Here is a 13405-nt window from a genome sequence, read left to right on the forward strand (position 1 = left end):
TGAAGGCTTTTCCTTCACTTACTTTCCCATGTTCAAGAATGTTTAGAAAAGTGAATGATTGCTGATAGATTTCAGGATTTCTTCTGTTTGAGCAAACTCCAAAGGCTTTTGGAAGTTTCTCCAGCCATTCTGGCTCCCAGATTTGGAAATCTGGGATCATCAAGAAATCGCTTCTCAGCTCCTACTATGTGCCAGCTGTCACAAGCCAGGAAGTGGTTCATAAAAATAATATGAACTAGAATTCTGTCCTCAGGTCATTTATATTCCAGTAAGCATGGCTTCCCACTGCCTTCAGGCTAAAGCTTAAACCCTGGTGAGGCCCAGGAGGCCCTTGGGCAGCTGCCTTGCTCCACCTTCACACTTGGTCTGGCCAAACGAAGGCATTCTTTCCCTGGATACTTCTTGTCCTTTACAGCCACTGCAATCATGCCTCTCTTTGAATTTGTCCCAAATGATTTCCCAGAAACAATCTGACATAGTGAAAAGAACATGAATATCAAATCCAGGCTCAGCAACTCCCTTTGCTCTGTGTTCTTCATCAGGCCACTTGCCCCCTCTGAGTCTCCATCTCTTTAGCTGCCACCTGAGCGGGTAGGGCTATATGATCTCTACTCTTTCTTCCGTCACTGATATCCTAGGAGTCCAAAGCTAAGTATAGAATGAGCAGGACATCTCAAGAAACATGGCAGGATGTCTTCTCAGACCAAAAAAGAAGAAACACCTCTCTTTTGCTCACTCAGTTCTCTTTGCCCAGAGTGATAAAGACATCAGGAGAGCTAGTCCAGCATTCTGCATTCTAATTATCTGCCTCTGTTTCCTGGTAGACCTCTAATAGCACTGACTGGGGGCTCGCCAAATGTTGTTCCTTAGTTCTCATGTCTTTATACCAATCCTGAGAGTGTGGAATGTTACTTCCAGGTTCCACGTGATGTGTGGAGGGTTATGCATGACACGTGCCAGGCACATGAATCCATGGAGTCAGCATGCAAACCAAAGTCCAGGCTCCTCCTGGGACAGCTCGAAGCCTCACTCTCCAGCCCATGCCCTTTCCCACAGGGCCTCTGTGCAGAGTAGCGGCATAAAGAGAAGAGTCTTTGCAGCTGAGTGCTGTGCCAGCACACGTTTACACTGACTGGCTCCCCTCTCCACGCGGGGGAGAGGCTAGCTCTGTATGTGATATAGGGAAACCACAACAAGGCAATCCCTGGAACTATAAAATCAAATTAAATCAGGGGTTCTGGCTGGGGATTTAAACATCTTAGCCGCTCTGATTTCTCTAGAGAAGCCGGGAAGCCCAGCCAACTGCCGTCATGCACTCTCCCCACAACGCATTGCGTGTTTTTGCCCCAGGTTTTCAATCTGGTTTAAGTTGGTCATTTGGAGAGGAGAGAACTTCCGCAGGCTGGAAGAAAGAAGTGTTTTGTGGGCTTGGGGAGGACTTTTGTCTGCTCTGCTAACCGTGCTGAGAAAGTAGACATGCTGGTGGGCTGTAAGGGTGAATAAGGGACGGTGGCTCCTGTCTATGGAGCAAGGGCAGCACCCTACACCCTTTGCATCTATCACCTCCCATAGCAGTGCCACCAGAGCATTTCACCAAGCTAGGTGCTATCTGTATTCCTGATTTAAAGATGAGAGACCTGATGTTCAGAGAGAGGAAAAAACTAGTCCAAGGTCATGCAGTTAGCAAAGATGGAGCTATGTTTCAGATTCTGAATTGGAAAACATGAACACCTTTCCTTTAAGCCACATGACCATATCACCTCCACACACTCCCCATCCTAGAATGTGGTCTGAATCCCTGAAGAGAAATTAAAGAAGGATAGTCTAACCTGCCCCAAAAGAGACATTCGTTTCTAGCTGCCCAACATTTTTTTATTTTAGAAGGAGGGGATGCACATGGGTACTTAAGACAGGTTTTTCAGAATGACATGGACACTCACATAAATAAAAACTCCCACCACAAATCATTCAGCAGGAGGAAGAGTACAACCAAAGCAGAAGGGAAGGGGGAAGGAGGAAAGGAGAAACACAGAGGTATTATGTGTATTTTTTCATTGAGACAGGGTGATATAGCACAATAATGAAGTTTGGGGATTTGGCAGCAATCTATGAAATTTAGAATCTCAGCCCTACCACTTCTTGTACAATTTGGGGCAGATTATCTAACCTGTCATCCTTTCACTTTATCTTTTAGGAGAAAATAATAATATGACTATTTAACCGCATTGTAATAAAAATTGAATAAATTACTGTCTTATAAGATAGAGCACAGAAGAGTACATGACATATAGTTAATGACATACATTCTGCTCATATTATTTTTAACATTCCTGTTGATATATAATTCATATACCCTACAATCCACCTGTTTAAAATGAAAATTCACTGATTTTTAGTATATTCACAGAGCTGAGGATCCATCATCACAGTCTGTTTTAGAACATTCTCATCATCCTAAAAAGAAACTCTGTGCCCATTAGCAGTTAACATCTATTTCCCCATGGTCATTAATGTAGTTTCTGTCTCTATAGATTGGCCTGTTTGGGAGATTTCATTAAAATAGAATCAAGAAATGCATGGTCTTTTGTGACTGGTTTCTTCCAGTTACCATACTGTTTTCATGGCTCATGAAAACATGGCTGTAGCCTGGACCAGGGCTTCATTCCATTTTTTATGGCCGAATGATGTTCCTGTGTTTAGATATATTTTATCCATTCATCACTTGATAGACATTCAAGTTGCTTCTACCTTCTGGCTACTCTGAAAAATGCTGCTATGAACATTTGTGTACAAGGTTGTATATGGTCAAATGTGTTTGTTTCTCTTGCATATATAGCTAGGAGGGAAATTTCTGTGTCCTCCGGTGTGTTATATTTCCTGAGATGCTGTTACACCGTTTTGCAAAGAAATTGTACATTTTGTACTTCGTTTTTTTAAGTTTATTTATTTTTGAGTGAGAGAGAGAAGAGAAAGAGAAAGAGAAAGCATGAGTGGGGGAGGAGCAGAGAGAGAGAATCCCAAGCAGGCTCCAGAGTGTCAGTGCAGAGCCTGACATGTGGCTTGACTCCATGAACCACGAGATTATGACCTGAGCTGAGATTGAGAGTTGGAAGCTTAACCGACTGAGCCACCCAGGCACCCCAACCATTTTGTACTTAAACCAGCAATGTATGCAGGCTCCAAGTTATCTGCATCCTTGTCAACATTTGCTACTGTCTATCTCTTTTATTTTAGCAATTCTAGTAGTCATGAAGTGGTAACTAATTGTAATTTTCATTTTCCTAATTGCTAATGAAGTTGAGGATTTTTTCATGTGCTTAGTTGCTGTGTGTACATCTCCTTTGTAGAAATATATATTCAGATCCCTTGCCCATTTTTAATTTTTTTTATGTTCCTTTATTTATTTGGAGACAGGGAGAGCCGGGGAAAGGCAGAGAGAGAGAGGATCCCAAGCAGGTCCACACTGTCAGCATAGAGCCTGACGTGGGGCTCAAGCCCACGAACTGCAAGATCATGACCTGAGCCAAAATCAAGAGTTATACACTTAAGCAATTGAGCAACCTAGGTGCCCCCCCCGCCCATATTTTAAATCAAGTTGCCTCTTTACTCTTGAGGTTTAAGAGAACTCTTTATATTCTAGATTGAAGTCTCTTATCAGATATATCATTTGAAATATCTGTATTATCTAAGATCACAGGTTGCTGGTAGAAAAGGGTTGTTTTTCCTTCGAATCATGAGTTTTGGAGTCAGTTTTGAGTTTGCCTAAGATCACCAATCACCAGCTGTCTGGCCTTGAACTGGTTACATAAATTTGCCTGTCTATAGTGGGACTACTAATCATGAAGCTTCAAATTGTGAGGATTAAGAGCTAATCTCTGCATTGCATATGTCACCATGGCAAGCATATTTTAGGCATAGAATAATTAGTATCTTTTTATTGTACCATGTATCGGAATTTAAAGCATTTTTGTGATAATTGACATCTCTTATTTTTAAGACACTTGGGATATCTGATATTATTATTTTATAAAATCGATCACTTGCTTCAGGAGGTTAAATAATAAGCCCAGGAGAGATAGTTACATGATAGGTCCAGAACTCAGACTGCTTTTTTTTCTGACTTGAAGTTTAACACCATGCTCAGAGGAGTTGGTGGGATATATGCTGTTTTCATGCATAACTGGTGAATGGAAATTCTCTGGGAATTGAAGCAGTAATCCATATAGGCAGGTCACAAGCAATTTAGTTAATATATAATCAGTCAAATCACTTCTGGTCATAACATCTCCCACCCCAAATTCTATCATAATATAACCTTGCCGTTGCCTCATTAAGAGTTAGTATTCATTTCATTCCATTTATATCTGAACTGGCCCTTTGATTTGACCTATAAAACAAATGTGGCAAAATTGATGCTGTGTAATTGCTGTGAAGAAGCCTAATTGGCCATGTATAGCAGCCCACGTGGAGGAGAACCATGGCCATAGGCTGATAGCCCCGGATGCGCTTCTCGCCAGCAGCCAGCACCACTGCCAGCCATGTGAGTGGGGGTCATTTTTTTGGACCAACCCCAGCCAATCCCAAGTGAAGCAAAAGAATCACTCAGCCAAATCAAACTCAGAATCATGATCAAATATTTGTTGTTTTAAACCACTGAGTTTTAGGATGAATCGTTACATGGAAATAGATGAAACAACTTGAAAATTCTCAAATAAGGAAATAATGTCAGAATATTATTTATTCACAATTTGATATGAAGAAGTACATACATTTTCTACTTTACTTAACTATAAAGTAAGACATTGTTTTTCTGTATCCACTTATCAGTAGAGCCCCTTCCTGAGATGAGGATCAAAGAGGTCTGCTTCTTTATTAATGGTGAAATGAGAGAAAGTTATGAATTCTTCTGAGCATATCTCTCAAAGAAAGCAACCACTTAAGTTAAATTAAAATTTTAAAAGAGTGAGGATCCATGAGGACCTTTGTATACTTTGAAAAACCCTCAACTTAGGGAACCTGGTGGCTTAGTCAGTTGAGTGTCAGACTCTGGATTTTGGCTCAGGTCATCATGATTCCCTAGTCCTGATATCAAGCCCCATGTCAGGCTCCATGATGAGCCTCTTTAAGATTCATGTGTGCGCGCGTGCTCTCCCTCTCCCTCCTCCCTCCTCCCTCCTCCTCCTACCCCTCTCCCCCTCCATTTCCCTCTCTTCCCTCTTCTCCTTCCTTCTCCCCCTGCCCTTGCTTGTTCACAGGGGCTTGCACTCTCTCTCTAAAATAAAAGAAAGGAAAAAACTTAAACTTTATTACGTCAAGAAACCTAAAGGAGTTACTCTGCATATGAATTCCTCAATTCATTTGCAAATGTACCTCTGGAAAATCTTCTCAGCTTAGATTACAGGGCTCTTCTGTCTTCCCTTCCAATCCTGGGATTACCTATACCCACCAAGCACCTACTCAATGGAATGTGTTTGACTGCTATTTGTTTGCTTCCTGCATTAGACTGTGACCTCTCAGAGTAGGGACCAGGTCTTAAAAACTGCTGTATCCTCAACATCTATCTCACTTCTTGGAACATAGTAGTGTTCAAAAAATATTTGCTGAATAAATGCACAAGATTTTCAATATTAAGCAATTGAAATAACAATCTTCCTCTCTCTCATTAATTGCTTTTCCTGGACCCAAGTTCCACTACCCATGACTACTATATACCAGTGAGAGAATCCCCACTAAAACTAGGGCTATTCTCATCATTTCAAGATCCCAAGGGGAAAAAATGGCTGATTATAGGACTGGAGCAGGAAATCTACAAGATGAGCTGGAACATTTGTTAGTGCCAGAAAGTAAGGGAGTGTTCAACAAATAAGCAAACAAACAAATGTCAGAATGATGACACGATTAAAGAATCACAGAAGCCAAATGAAAGAGCCCGCGATGGTAAAACTGGAACAATTTGAGCAACAAAAAAGAGTGGTATTGGATTATAACTCTAGGTATAAAATAAATATCCATGGTCCATACTGATGCAAGTAAGTTATTGCTTAATTAATGAATTAGGGAGAAGAGACAAATCATCCACGCAGAGGAATTTCAAATAATTTATATGGATTATGTGACCCGCAAGGAGCTGCAATCTAATTCCCACTTATTAAATGTGTGCTGTACAGGGTGACTTTTTCCCAGCAAGTACAATATGGAAAGACAGTAAACAAAGTAACTTCAGAGTGGAGAAACCTGACAAACGGTATCTCAGCTTGGTGATCAAGGGCAATATCAGTAGTGATATCATATTGATAGCATGTACCCTTAACATGATGGGATGAGAGTGGCACTTTACCTCCATGACTTTTCTCCCCAAAATACACAATCCCAGTCTTATCATAAGAAAAACATCAGACAAATCCCAACTGAGGGACATTCTCCAAATTCCTGACAAGGACTCCTTGAAACTGTCAAGGTCATCCAAAATAAAGAGAGTCTAAGACACTGTCAAAACTGAGAAGAGTTGGAGGAGACACGATGACTAAATATAATGCAGTATCCTGGATGAGATCCTGGAACAGAAAATCAGAAAACAGATCCAGAAAACAGAAAATATTAGGTAAAATCTAAGGAAATGTAAGTAAAAGTTGGACTTCAAATGACAAGTGTTGGCAAGAATATGGTGAAAAAGGAACTCTTGTGCACTATCAGTGGGGATGCAAGTTGGTGCAGCCACTGGGGAAAACAGTATGGAGCTTCCTCAAAAAATGAAAAATTCAACTACTTGATGACCCAATAATCCCACATCTGAGTGTTTTCCTAAAGAAAATTAAAATATTTGTTCAAAAATACATATGCACTCCTATCTTTTGACTGCATTATCTATAACAGTCAAGATATGGAAACAGTGCAAATGTCCATCTATAGCTGAATGGATAAAGATGAGGTATATATTATACAATGGAATATAACTCAGCCAAGATAAAGAATGAAACCTTGCCATTTGCAACCTGGGTGGATCTAGAGGGTATAAATGCTAAGTGAAATAAGTCAGAGAAACACAAGTGCCATATGGTCTCACTCATGTGAAATTTAAGAAGCAAAACAAGGAAAAGGAAACAGAACAAAACACATTCAAATATAAAGAGCTGGTGGGTACCAAAGGGGATGTGGGTGGGGGGAATGGGTGAAATAGGCAATGGGGATTAAGAGTATATTTATTGTAATGGACACTGAGAAATGTATGGAGTTGTTGAATCATTATAGCATACACCTGAAACAAATTAACAAATATATGCTATGTTAATCATACTTGAAGAAAAAAAAGAAATGACAAAAATCAATATTGGTTCATTAATTATAACAAATGTGCCACACCAGTGTAAGACATTAATAAAAGGGGAAACTGAGTGTGGAGTATATGGCAGCCCTGTTATATCTTCACATTCTGCAAATCCCAAACTCTTCTAAAATGGAAAACTAATTTTAGAAAAATCCCCAAGAAACACATAGATTTTAAAACCACGAGTTTCCCAATTGCAAAGAGAACCAGTATAAACCCTCATCATAGCAATGTCAATAAGTAAAGGACTCTTTAACATGCTGAAGCACTATTAGACTCTATCCCGCTTCTCCTGAAGGGAGACTGCAGCCAGGGACTGAGCTGCAGCATGGGAGTGTAGGAAGTGGGCATGAAATTGTCTGAAAACTTTTGCCTGCAGGCCTAGTGTAAAAGATCGTCTGAAGTCTGGAGCAAAAACAGTTTCAATCTATGTAAATATTAGGAAATTAAATTCCATATGTTGCGTGCCAGCTGCTTTCAGCTGCCACAGCTGTGCGCAAACGGTGAGCAGACAGTTTGGATTGTCAAGCAGGGGAAGTGTCATTCTTTGCAAAAGGGAAGGCTGTGACTGCCAGTTGGAGGTCAAGGGGTAATGTGTATGAGTGACTTGATTCCAGCGATCTGACAAGTTAAATCACTGGACAGTTGGGAATTCCATGTGAGGCTTAAAAGTTGGAAGAACTTGTTAAGGGTGTCATAGTCTTTGGAACCAGAGATTGCCTTTGAAACATGTTGTTTATTCTAGAAACTCTATTAAAAATGCACGTGTATGATAAGGATGAGGATGGGAGGAAGATTTCCATTGTAATTAAATATGAATGGTCCTTGTCAGGAAAAAAAAGAACATCATCAAATAAAAAAAACAATAAAGTTAATAAAAAAGATAATAAGGCATGCTTATTATGGATAACATTGATTCATATGGGATAGCTTTTAAGCTTTCAACAGGTGTCCCAATCCTCTCTAATGCTTGTCCATTTGGTTTAAAATGCTTTTTAAATCTGAAGATAGCACAAAACCTGGAAGTGACTTCTATTTCAGAAATGAGAGGGAGAGCATGAGCATTTAGGGATTAGACATAAGAAGTGATGTATAGGAGTTCTGGATGTAGCCGTCTGTGAGAGGGTGGGGAGCTGGGGGATCTAGGAAAGGCCCTGTTTCCACAGGAACTTTCAGAATCCAAAGACATGATTTTTTTCTCTGAAATCTTCTGCTAGATTTCTAGACATGTTATGTCTTGGCTGTGGAGCCTAAAACAGAGCTTAGGCATTGGCGTTTATATTCCTGAATTTGAATCCCAGTTCTGTACCCTGTTAACTCTGTGATGCTTGACAAATAACTTCATATCTCAGTACCTTGATTTCTTCTTCTATGAAATGGACACCAGGTCCCTCTCATGTGATCAGTGAATGTGTCTGAAGACCTTAACATACTGGGATGTGAATCTGAAACCAACCAGGAAGGATTTTTAAAGAGTGTGGGACTCTGAATTTGACCTAAAACCTATCCGTGGCACAAGATGGGCATGGACCTGTGGATTAGGTATGGACTTGTGGAGTGGGAAGCCAAGGTTATGTTTCCAAAGTTAATGCCACCCGGTTAGTCTAATAGGGTGTCCAATCATTTATGGAATCCAAACACACTTAGAGCTTGACTTTAATTCTGAACATCTCATTTCAGGAGGCCTATTGATAGCCTAGAGTTCCGAAGAACACTGAAGATCATAAAAATTCTGAAAACTGGGTTACATAGGATATTTGCTGGAGACGTTGTTCACCACAGTGAACAGATGATTAATGAGGGACATGAAGATACTTACCTTCTTCAAATATTTGGAAAATACCTGGATAGATAACTATGAGAGTCAGTGAGTGGTGCTTTGAGTGGCAAGTTTTAAGTCAACACGATAAATTCTTCATGTTTATCTTTTCTCTTCTGAAATGTCCAAAACCACTTCCTCCACCCTCACTCTCAGCAGGTGGCCTTGCTTGATATTTCACCAAGAAAATGGAACCAACCCAGAGAAAATTTTCTCAAGCTCCCACCCTCACATCCACCAGCCTCCTTATATCTGTACCAATAATCTACATTCTGACCTACTTTTAGACTCAATATTCTCTGATTTCTTAGCTAAGACCAAAATTTCTACCTCTTCAGTAGACCTTATCTTCTCCATCCAATCAAAGACATTCTCAGGCAATTATTCCCTGCTTCCTTCTGCATCATTAAGTCCCCCCCACACACACAACTTTTTCTTTGAGCGTACACAATCATTATGAGTTCTCCCAATACTTTCGTCCAAAAACTTTTTTTGATTCTATTTTTCCTTCCATCAACTACCACATTTATATCTTTCCCTTTATGGAAAAATTTGAAAGAGTTTGCAAATTCTCTCTTCCCATTCTCTCTTGAGCCCATTTCAGTAAAACTTTTACCCACACGATTCCATCGAAAACAGTCTTATCAAAGTGACTTGTGATTGCTGTGTTGCTAATTCCAGTGATCAATTGTCCATTTCATCTTGTGTGACTTATCGGCAGCATTTGATCTCTTTGAATACCCTGATGTTGATCTCTTTGAAACCTTTTATTGTCCACTGGACCCACTCCATGCACCTGGTTTCCTTCTGTTTTGGCCACTCTTTAGTCTCCTTTGAAGATTCTTCCTAATCTCTTCCATTTCTAATCATTGAATGCCTAAGAATCCAATCTGGAGTGCTTTTTCTTTAAGAATACTCAGGAGTTAGGCTTGTCCCATGTCCAATTTCAGGTAACAAGGCCTTCAAAATTCCATCTCAATGAAACTTCAGGACTTTACCTGCAGTCTGGTGATACAACTCCTTAACACGAGGTTTTTATAACCAGTGATCAACCCAACATCTCCACACAGATGTCTCATTTGACATTTGAAATAAACTGTCCCAAACTGCACCAGACCTGCCTTACTCATAATTTTCTACACTGTAAATCATGGAAATAACATGTTTTTCTTTCCTGAGGCCCAAAATAGTTTTCATATTGTGATCTCTCTCTCTCTCTCTCTCTCTCTCTGTATGTATCTCTCTCTTTGTCTCTTTCTCTCTCTGTTTCCAGTCCATCAATCCTCTTGTCTACCCTTAAAATATAACTGAAATGAGATCAATTCTTACCACATCCACTGTTATCTCCTTGGCCCAAGTTACCTTTCACCTGAATTATTTCAATATCCATGATCTGTTTAACCTGCCTCCACCTTTACCCCCTTCAAAATGCTCTCCATATTGCAACTAAAGTAGTCTTTTTACACTTGACATATCAAGACCCTCTCTACTCAGAATAATTTAATTTTTTTAACATTTATTTATTTTTGAGAGAGAGAGAGCATGAGCTGTGGAGGGACAGAAGGAGAGCAAGACAGAAAATCCAAAGCAGGCTCCTAGTATCAGTGCATAAGCCCAACGTGGGGTTTGAACCCCCAAGCCTTGAGTTCATGACCTGAGCCAAAGTTGACACACAGCCAGCTAGGCCATCCAGGCATGCCTCTACTAAGAATCATTTAAATATGACCACCCTCACGAGAGAGTAAAAGCCAATGTCCAAACCATGGCCAATAGGGCCCTACATGGTCTGCCCACCCCCATTGTCCCTTTGACCATCTCTTTTTTTCTCTCTTTTTCTCTCCCTGTTTTAGCCACATTATGCTCCTCTGCACATCAAGCACCCTCTTACCTCTGAATCTGTGTGTTTGTTGTTCCATCTACTTTGAATGCTTTTCCTCCAGATAGTTTCATGGCTCACTTCCCTCAGGTATTAATACAGTGGCATCCTTTCAGTTTGACCCTCCCACACCTCACAATTCCTGTCCTCCTTCCGTTTTATTTTGTTCTCTTTAATCATTTTTGACATCAGCGTGTTAAAATGTGTTTTACTTAGCATGCATTTTACTTGAGCCTTTCCCTAGAATATAAATGCTAAGTGGGTAACAATCTTCGTTGTTCACTGCTGTATCCCCAACACCAGGAATAGTCTCTGGCATATAATATGTATTCAACAAATATTTAATATGTAAGTGACTGGCTGGAAGGATAGATAAACCAGACTTCTTAGGAAGCTGGTAAGCTCCCTGTTGTGGGGCATACATCATTCAAGGAAACTGAAGACAGATCTGTAGAATTGGATAGGTTATTTCCAACTCTGTGATCATGTGAATGAGTTACAACCTAAGTGATGCCAAGTTCTGGGTGCTACTCTGTGATGCTAACATAGAGGATAAAGCAGCATGACATAATGTTTACATTTTAAAATAATCAAGAAATCATGAGGTGGGTATAACTCCAATTTATAGATGAGCCACTTGTGTCCCAGATGTTGCCAGTAATGTGCTACACATCACAAAGCTAGCAAGTGACAGCAAACAGAAATAATGGAAATAGTTCTCTCCAATAAACCATACTTACCCCTGGCTCAAAGTCTGGATCTATGTAAAATCTTGTGGGAGATAGTTATTATTATTTTTTTTTTTTTACCTCTTATGGTTGAAATTTAAGTAAAAGAAGATTCACTTTGTATTATTTCTGAAGGAAGTTTTTTCGCCTGGGCTTTATTCCCTACACAAATTATTTTTAAAGTATTATTTTATTACAAAGTCTCCTAAGACAGAGAAAATGGTTTAAACTGCTTTACATACGGAAGTGGGTAGACGGAGCTTTTGAAAAACATTCTGTCTTATTGCCCCCAGTTAAAAGGTAAGAACGAGGTCCCATGCAGTTCCTTTACTAAGATCCATGATCTTTACATGGATAGATTTGATTGCAGGAAGATGAGGTAATGAGGTCCAAGGTGGTGGTGATTCAGCAGCTGAAACACAAACAGGACCTTAAAAACTCCTGAATTGGAGACCAGAGTGCACACTTTCTTCTGCGGTGACAAGGGAGTGACCTGGGGTTTGGCTCGTAAAACTCTTGTCCCTTGAGACCTTGTGGAGTGCACGCACAGCTGCAATTTCTGAGTAAGCTGAGCCCTGGAAGACACAGAAGGAACAGCTAGATCCTCGTGCGGAGATCTCCCACCTCTTAGGTACAAAATATATTTCACTGATGCTTTGAAATGGAAAGTAAACCATTCTTCAGCTCCCCGGGTCAAATCCAACATGTTTAACATCAGGAATGGTCATATCCTGGGTGTAGCCCCCTGAGTCCTTGGGGGATTTAGCCCAGACACCTGGCCTCTGCTCCAGCCCTCACTTCTGGCTGGCAACATTGCTGGTCAGGCTGGACTTGTACCTCAACGATAATTTAAGAATCACATCTCAGGGTGCCAGGCTGGCTCAGTCGGAAGAGTATCCGACTCTTGATCTTGGCATCATGAGTTTGAGTCCCACATCGGGTGTAGAGAGCACATAAATCAATAAAACTTTTTTAAAAAATCACATCTTAACCTACACCATCCATGCTGAGGCACTGACTACATCTTGCCCTGCTCCTTTTCCTTTTCTTTTATTTTCAACCCACATGGAAAATTCTGTTTCTCAAAAAGGGAATCATCATGGGCTTCTGACATCATTAAGGATCAGTGTGGGGGTCATAGTGTAGGGATTGTGATGCATTTGCTTACAGAAGTTTGGGAGGGACATGTATGTGAATCACTCAGCATAAGGTGAAAATATTGGTGGAAAAACCCAGCTACCTGATGACTCCGAAAGTTACTTAAATATAGTATCCATGACCCATGTTTCCAGGGAATTTAAAACAGTGGTTTCCATTGACCACACAATCCAAATTCCAAAGAATCACATACTTAAGTGTTCTTTTATGGGCTTGACACCGGAGGAGGAGGAGGAGAGAGAAGGGACTGAAATAGTTCAGAGTGATATGTAAATAGTTTAGGCATGATGTGGTGTGTGTGTGTGTGTGTTTGCAGAAGCTTGTTGGCCTCAAGGGGAATACAAAATACTTGGGGCCTGCCAAGGTATATGTTTCTTTTACATTACTTTATCATATTGGGAAATCTCTCTGCCTTCCCCTAGCATCCAAGATATAAAGAGCTTAAGACACAACTTTGCCAACAAAAACTACCGTTTCCAATCTCAGCCCGGTGGGGCCCA

The 13405-nt window shown here is 40.4% G+C and overlaps 1 long non-coding RNA gene across 1 annotated transcript; it reads right to left on the reverse strand.

The window, feature by feature from the left end:
* Window positions 1-11918: 11918 nt before the first annotated feature.
* LOC144236209 (uncharacterized) lies at window positions 11919-12801 on the reverse strand. The gene is made up of 2 exons (XR_013336445.1): window positions 12744-12801; window positions 11919-12322 (listed from the first exon to the last, which is right to left on the reverse strand). It is a non-coding gene; the product is annotated as an uncharacterized LOC144236209 (long non-coding RNA).
* Between the last annotated feature and the right edge of the window lie 604 nt (window positions 12802-13405).

The sequence above is a fragment of the Crocuta crocuta genome, unplaced genomic scaffold (assembly GCF_008692635.1).
Source record: "Crocuta crocuta isolate KB4526 unplaced genomic scaffold, BGI_CrCroc_1.0 scaffold95, whole genome shotgun sequence".
Lineage (NCBI taxonomy): Eukaryota > Metazoa > Chordata > Mammalia > Carnivora > Hyaenidae > Crocuta > Crocuta crocuta.